General features: G+C 42.0%; 1 pseudogene across 1 annotated transcript; it reads left to right on the forward strand.

Moving 5' to 3' along the window:
• Positions 1-5387: 5387 nt before the first annotated feature.
• LOC308355027 (cytochrome c oxidase subunit 4 isoform 1, mitochondrial-like) lies at positions 5388-6221 on the forward strand (annotated as a pseudogene). The gene is made up of 2 exons: positions 5388-5522; positions 5666-6221. The product of its transcript is annotated as a cytochrome c oxidase subunit 4 isoform 1, mitochondrial-like (transcript).
• The last annotated feature ends 1810 nt before the right edge of the window (positions 6222-8031 follow it).

Genomic DNA, 8031 nt, shown 5'->3' on the forward strand with positions numbered 1-8031 from the left:
CTTCCCTCTACTCATGCTCCCTCACTCTCTCTCAAATAAATAAATACTTTAAAAAAAAAAAAAAAGAGGGGTGCCTGGGTGGCTCAGTGGGTTAAAGCCTCTGCCTTCAGCTCAGGTCATGATCCCAGGATCCTAGGATCGAGCCCCACATCGGGCTCTCTGCTCAGCAGGGAGCCTGCTTCCCCCTCTCCCTGCCTCTCTGCCTACTTGTGATCTCTCTCTCTGTCAAATAAATAAATAAAATCTTTAAAAATAATAATAATAAAAATTTTAAAAAAGAGCACTAGAAGTATCTTTTGTTCTAATGTTTGGTCTTTGACCCCATACCTAACACAGGCTCCTAAATCCCTTGGAACTTTCTAGGTGAATGTCTTTTGTTCTAACGAGTACTCTTGATGGGCTCTTGAATGGGTAGTTGGTCACCAGAAAGACCAAGCCATGATAAGAAGCTTAGAATTTTGTGTCCCACCCCACTTTCTCCAGATAGGGGAGAAGGACTGAAAATGGAGTTAATGATCAATCATTTCTCACCTGGGGAAGCCTCCATAAAAATCCCAAAAGCATGGGGTGTGAAGAGGTCCTGGAAGAGTGGCTGGCCAGAGAGGGCTTGGAAATGCCATGCTCCTTCCCACATACCTTGTCCTACACATGCCTCTCCTTCACCTGGATGTCCATCTGCATCTTTTATCATATCCTTTTATAATAAACTGGTAACCAGGAAGTAAACTGTTCTCCTGAGTTCTGTGAGCCACTCTAGCAAATTAATTGAACCCAAGGAGGGGGTTGTGAGAGCTTCTGGTTTGGAGTGGGTGGGTCAAGTACAGGTGACAACCTGGGCTTTCGAGTGGTGTGTGAGGTAGTGTCGGGACAGTTGCAGGGTCAAGCCCTTAACCTGTAAGATCTGATTTGACCTCCAGGTGGATAGTGTCCCAACTAGTTAAATTATAGGACATCCTGGGGATGTTGCAGAGAACTGCTTGGTGAAGGAAAACTCCCACACAGCTGTGTCAGAGGTGTTGTGAGTGAGGCAGCAACCTGAGAGGAAAAGAGAATTATAAGAGGAAGACAGGTTTTCTTTATACCTCCTTTGGGGAAAATATAAGGGAAGGGGGCAATAGCTCCATTATGAAGATGGATTTTTGACTGGCTAAATACTTCCTCGGAAGTCTTTCGAAACCAGAAGACAGTAACGTGGTTTCTTCCACCTCCTCAAAATAGCCCTCTGCTATCTAGCAGTGGGTTATGAGAAAGATCTCTTACAGAAAGTAAAGAAACTACATTTTCTTTGCACAGCTAGGTGAAATATATAAATCACTGTATAATAAGCACTATTATTATCCCCCCCTTTTACAGGTGAAGAAACAGAGGCATCGAAAGAGTAAGTAAATTTCTCAAAGTCAGTGATGGGGTGAGGATTTGAAGTCAAGCACTCAAGATGTAGAACCCACACTCTTAACCCCTATACTGTGTATTCTCAAGAACCTTCCTCTTGTATGTTATACACTTTAAAGAGCTTCCTACATAGGTTGCTATTAATGTGACCAAGAACAATTCTGAAATTACATTGTTTGATGACAAAAGAACTTATTTATATAAATTGTGCATATATTCTTATACATAGAGAATTATCTTTCATGATATTCACAAGGAGATGGAGAATTGTTGACCCTGGGTTGTAGAACTTGGAATGATTTTTAAATTTTTCTTTATTCTTTCCTGTTTAATTAAAAATTTTATAAGATTATGGCTTTGCTTTACAAGTAGAAAATACAGTGAGGCTTGTATTAATCAGGAGAGAATTGGCTTCACTACAATAATAAATCTCAAAAACTCAGTGGCTTAACACATGCAATTTTCCTTTCTGCTGCAGATTTGGCAGCTTCCTTTTGAATCATAACTCAGCAATTGGATCTATTTCTTATAGTTCCACCACTTCAACCCTTGGTTTCTAGAGTCATAGAGGTAAAGGATAAAGGAAAATGAAGAATTTATACCTGCTCTTAAATGCCTCCATTGGCCCAGAACTGGTCATGTGACCTCACTTAAACTATAAGGGGTAGGAAGTGTAGTCTATCCTGTGCCCCAGAAGGAAGGAACTGGACAAAGGAAACTCAAGTAGTCTCTATCATAATGTGAATTCCATTGTAAGAACTTAATAAAAGAGCATGGCCTCCAGAGTCAGTCTCCCTGGGTTTGTATCCCAGCTTAGGCACTGACTGACTATGTGACTTTGAGCAAGTTATTCAACTTCATTGTGCCTATTTCCTCATCTGTCCAATGAGGAAAGCAGTATTGCTGTGCAGCTTAGATGAGGTTGTATGTTGACAGCACAGTAGATTGTTCACAGAGATGACTATGCCTCCCGTTTGCACCATGATTTTTCCTCTCCCCCCATAAAAGCATACAGTTTATTACCCTACCCTTGGATCTGGGTCTACCTGTAATTTGCTTTGATATATAGAATGTCATGGAAGTGATATGTGGCATTTCTAAGCCTAGAACCCAATAATCCTTGCAGCTTCTGCTCTTACTTCTTGGAATTCTGCCCTGGAACCTCCAGATGAAGGAGCCTGGCCTGGCTACTAGAGGATAAGAGGTCAGTGAAGGAGAGACAAGCTGTCCTAGTGGCGGGCCCTTATACCAAGCAGCTAACAGCTACCACCAATTGCCAGACATAGGAGAGGGGACAAGTTAGGCTATCAGAGCTGCCAGATTAATTTGCAGCCACATGCATAACCACAGGCAAGAAAAGCAGAAAAACCATTCAGTGAAGTCCATTCCAAATTGCTGACTCACAGAATCATAAGTAAATAAAATGGTGGTTGTTTTAAGCTACTAAGTTTAGCACAGTGTCTGTCACAGCTTCATCACACTGCTTAACACAGTACCTGGCACATAATAAGTATTTAATAAATGTCAAATGGTGTTATCACTTCTTCATCTAATTTTAATCTCATAATATTTATAAAAGGCAGCAGAGATTTCTAATCTCATTTCATAGGTGAGGAAATGAAGGCTCAAAGGTGGTAAATAATTTGTCTGGTATCAGAGTCCTTAAGGAGTCAACTGAGCATTTCAGATTTGACCTTGTAAATCCTTCTCCAATGAAGGTCTATTCTCCACAAATAAATCTTTTTATGAATAGGAATAGGAACCACAGTGGAATATCTGCTCCTACGGTTTTTAATTTACTAATTTCCCAGCAGAGCGCATTATCAGGCACCCAGTGCCCTAGTATTTTTTTTTTAATTTTATGATTTTATTTATTTATTTGAGAGAGAGAGAGCACAAGCTGGGGACAGGAGGGTCCAGAGAGAGAAGCAGACTCCCCACTGTGCAGGAAGCCCAACAGAGGGCTGGATCCCAGGACCCTGGGATCATGACCTGAGCTGAAGGCAGACTCTTAACCAACTGAGCCACCCAGGCACCCCCCAAGTATTTCTTGTTAATGACCTTTAGTACCTGTAGCATCAGGTTGAACTTTAGAGAAAAGTAAGTAATTTTTTTTAATGGCAAAAAAAAAAAAACCTAGTTGTTGTTTTGTTTTGTTTGTTTTGTTTTGAAGAAGACTTGAAAAAGATGATCTCTTTGAAATCAGAAATGAGATTCGTAGGGCATCCATCAACAGTGATCAAAATTCCCTGAGAATGAGTTCTACTACTTTAGTGATAGACCCCACTGACCTGTCAATCCCAAGTATCTACAACTTTCAAAATCTACTAGTTCCTCACCAATACCTGCAACCATATTTTTGGTTATGCATGTATCTCCACGATTTTTAAAAGTTCTTGCTCTCTCCCAGTTGAAGGATGAGTTCTATTCCATTGAGCCTACAGAGATCTATTTCTTCCACATGTAAATATTTCTAATCCTCCTAACTCTGCCAAAGTAGACCTGCAAATACAGCTAATTCATCTCTTCCATTCATTCCCTCATAAACAATTCTTTGGGAAGTCCTATGGACTTTACCTTCCAACTCTACCCCAAGTACAACGCTGCTCACTATCTCAGCTATTACAACCCCTTGGCTAAGATATCAATGTCCTTAACTTGAACTAGCAGTAGCCTCTAACTGCTTCCACTCTCTCTAGAACAGTAACTTTTTGCAATGATGGAAATGATCTATGCCTACACTTCCAGTGGAAGTATTCTATGCCTACACTTCCAACACAGCTGCCAGTAACCACATGTAGCTATTTGAAATGTGTCTGGTGTAACTTGGGAACTAAATTTTAGTTCATTTTAATTTATTTAAATTTGAGGGACGTCTGGGTGGCTCAGTTGGTTAAGCGGCTGCCTTCGGCTCAGGTCATGATCCCAGCGTACTGGGATCGAGTCCCACATCGGGCTCCTTGCTCGGCAGGGAGCCTGCTTCTCCCTCTGCCTCTGCCTACCACTCTGTCTGCCTGTGCTCGCTCACTCTCTCTCTCTAACAAATAAATAAATAAATAAAATTTTAAAAAAAAAATTTATTTAAATTTGAATAGCCACATAAGACTAGTGGCTACTATATTGGATGACACAGATAAAGGGCATGAGTCTAATTACGTAACTTGCCTGTTGAAAATCCTCCACTACAATTAAGATAAAATACAAAGTTTCTGCCTGGCTTACAAGGTCTCTCATGGCCTGGCCCTACCTACTCTCGTCCCCTAGCTCAGTGCAAGGACCTTCTTCATGTCTCTTGAATACATCAAGTTCACCCTCTCTGACATCTGTTCTTCCTTCTTCAGTGGGACTTCACATAATTGACTCCTTCTTCTCATTCCGGTCTCACTACTCAAAAGTTACTTCTTCAGAGAACTTTCTCTAGCCATCAACCCTAAAGTCTGCCCTAAATTCTATTCTATTCAACACACTATAAGTCACATGTTTGTAGTATTTATCATTAACTGAAACTATCTCACAAGTGTATTTATTTCCACATAATTGTTTCTAGTTTTGATTGTGTCCTCCATCAGAAAAAAAAGGGCTACCAAATGCAAAGACTTGGCTTATTTATCACCATCCTAGTGTCTTGATGAATCAGGGAATCTGGGCTCTTGAGGTGAGAGCCCAATGATAATACCAGTGGCATAGTGTTTCTTTGACTATTACACGTTGAGGGTATTACATGTTGTTTTTCCTATGACTTAGCACTGACTGAGTGCAGCCAGCATGTCCTGAAAAAACAAAAACAAAAACAAAAACACAACCTGGTGGATGAGCTTAGACCTACTCTGAGAAGGTAGGAGAGCTACCGAAAGCATTTAGCCTTTCTTTCTCTTTTTCCGTAAGATTCTGACTCTCTCTTCTAACTAGTGGCCAAAGAAAAACCTCTGGTGAGAATGAAATCATGCTCATCAGTCTTCCACTTTCTCTCATCTCTCGGAACACAGTGAATGTGAATGAAAGATCTCAGGAAGAATTTTCAAAAGCTTGCTGCTCAGTCACCAACCTTCGAGAGAAGCTATGGATTGACGGCTGCCTGTGAGGAGGTCTCCAGGAACTGCAGCAACTTTCCAGGTGAGCTCGTGATGCTGGTAATGAGACACTGCTGACATTCACAGCTGCGTTTGAGTTCCAACCCCGGCACTGACTCCCCTGGAACCTCTCTGATTTCCTGGAGGATCTTTCACAGGGACATACCACACTTACCAAACTTTTCCTTATCTAAAAAACCCAGAGTAGGGCACAGAGGGTGGTCACAGCGGTCGCAGTGGGCAATGGCAGAATTTTGGCTACCAGAGTGTTTAGGCTAATTGACAAGTGAGCAATTTCCACCTCAGCGTGTGTGGGAGCACATGGAGACGTCATGAAGAGTGAAAACTATGCTCTCCTGAATTACGTTGACTGGCGTGACTATCCTCTGCCCTATGTGGCCCACGTCAAGAACCTCTCTGCCAGCCAGAAGGAGAAGACGTCTTGAAAGAGAAGGAGAAGGGTCCCTGGAGTGGCCTCTCCATTGATGAAAACGTTGAATGGTACTGCATCAAGTTCAACAAGAGCTTTACTGAAATGAAGAGGAACACGAATGAGTGGAAGACATTTGCGGGCAAAACCATGTTCTTTATCGGCTTCACCGCTCTCATTCTGATTTGGGAGAAGCACTACGTGTACAGCCCTATCCTGCACACCTTTGAAGAGGAGTGGGTGGCCAAGCCACCAAGAGGATGCTCGACACAAAGGTCAGCCTGATTCAGGGCTTCTCAGCCAAGTGGGACTACAACAAGAATGGGTAGAAGAACTAGGAGCCAACCACTCACTCATCTGAACCTCACCTTGTTCTGCCACCTCCACACAGCTCAGCATCTTCACTGGAAACCATTGTGTTGTAGCACCAGTGCTAATAAATGAGCAGCTTATGTGGGGAAGAAAAAAAAAACAACCCAGATTAAAGATGAAACAAAATAAAGCCTAGCAATTTGGTATTTTATTTTTATTTTTTTTTAAATTTATTTGACAGAGATCACAAGTAGGCAGAGAGGCAGACAGAGAGAGAGAGAGAGAGAGGGAAGCAGGCTCCCCGCTGAGCAGAGAGCCCAATGTGGGACTCGATCCCAGGACCCTGAGATCACGACCCGAGCCGAAGGCAGCAGCCCAACCCACTGAGCCACCCAGGCGCCCCAGCAATTTGGTATTTTAGTCATGTTCTTTCATGTGTCAGTACCTATAAGGCAGGTTCACACAGAGTGGTCATGAACTGGTTAAACAGCAGAATTCCTGACTTCTTCTGTAATCAGCGAGAAATGTCTGAGAGAGTTTCACAGAATTAGGACTTTGGTGCAGAGAGGAAATACATTTCAAGTCAAGGGTTCATTCACTCATTCATCAACTCCTCCATTCATTCATTTCCTGCAATAAAGATTTAGGGAGCTCCTGCTATGTGTCAATAACTCTGCAGAGCTGTGGGGAAACAGAGATGAAAGCAAGGTAACCAGTGGTTTTTGACCTGAGACAATTCTCTACCACGTTTTTGATAAGAGACCAGCCCTTCCCCAGCATGGCAGCATTGGCCAACTGCAGTGCTCCATTCCCCTGGTCTTAGTGACTTTCCTTTCAAGAATGTTCTTCTGGGACTAATAGCAAAGACTGTCATTTACCTCTGGGGACACCACTGTGAAAACCTAGTACCATCATAGCCAAACGATTCATCATATGGGGGAACAATGTCTGCAGTAGGAGTGAAGGAAGCTACTACACAGCCTGAAGCAGTGTGAGGGGTAAAGGAAGAGAAGAGACGAGACGAGTAGGGAGAGGAGCGAAGACAGGGAAAGAGTAAGGGGAGTAAGAGTAAGACCACTTGGTATTATTTTCTGCCTGGATCGTCATACCAGATACCAGCACCATCCCTCCCTTTTAAAAAAAATCAATTTCATAATCCTCAGATAATCAATATTGTCCTCCTCCCATACCTACTTTTTCTTTTTTCTTACAATGATCTCAATTACCTGCAACTGAGAGAATTTAGATGAAACCAGAGAATTTGAGGAGGTCCCTGTAGTAGCAGTGCAATCATATTTATAACCATGAAACAAATGTGACATAGGTATAAATACAATATACAGTTATGGCAGAAAAGGGAGAAGGATCAGCTCCGCCTGGGTGATCCCCTGCCCCAGAGGCCAGGGCTTGGTTTATTCTTTTGGGGCACATGTTGCCTTGTACTCAGTAAATGCTAAGTCATTGAAAAAACATCATGCAGTTGCTCTGTCACTCAAGAAAGTCTTTGTGACACTGAAGTTAAGTCTGGAAGAGCATATAGCTGCCAAGCTGAGAAACTGGGGAAAGGCAAACGGAATAGTATAAGAAAAAAATAGACCTGATAAAAAAGAAAGAGGAGAGAGAAAAGGAAGAAAAAATTTATATTTATATATCTTTAAAAAAAAAAAGGAAGAGAAAAAAGAAAAAAAAAAGACCTATGGTTCACTAGATGGTACCCTTGGTATGGCAGATTCTTTGCTATGACAAATTCTTTGCTACTCCTAATGAGAGGTGGGATCTAATTCCCCTACCCTGGATTGGCCTTGGTGACTTGCCTTATTAATAAAA

The sequence above is a fragment of the Martes martes genome (genome assembly GCF_963455335.1).
Source record: "Martes martes genome assembly, chromosome: 14".
Lineage (NCBI taxonomy): Eukaryota > Metazoa > Chordata > Mammalia > Carnivora > Mustelidae > Martes > Martes martes.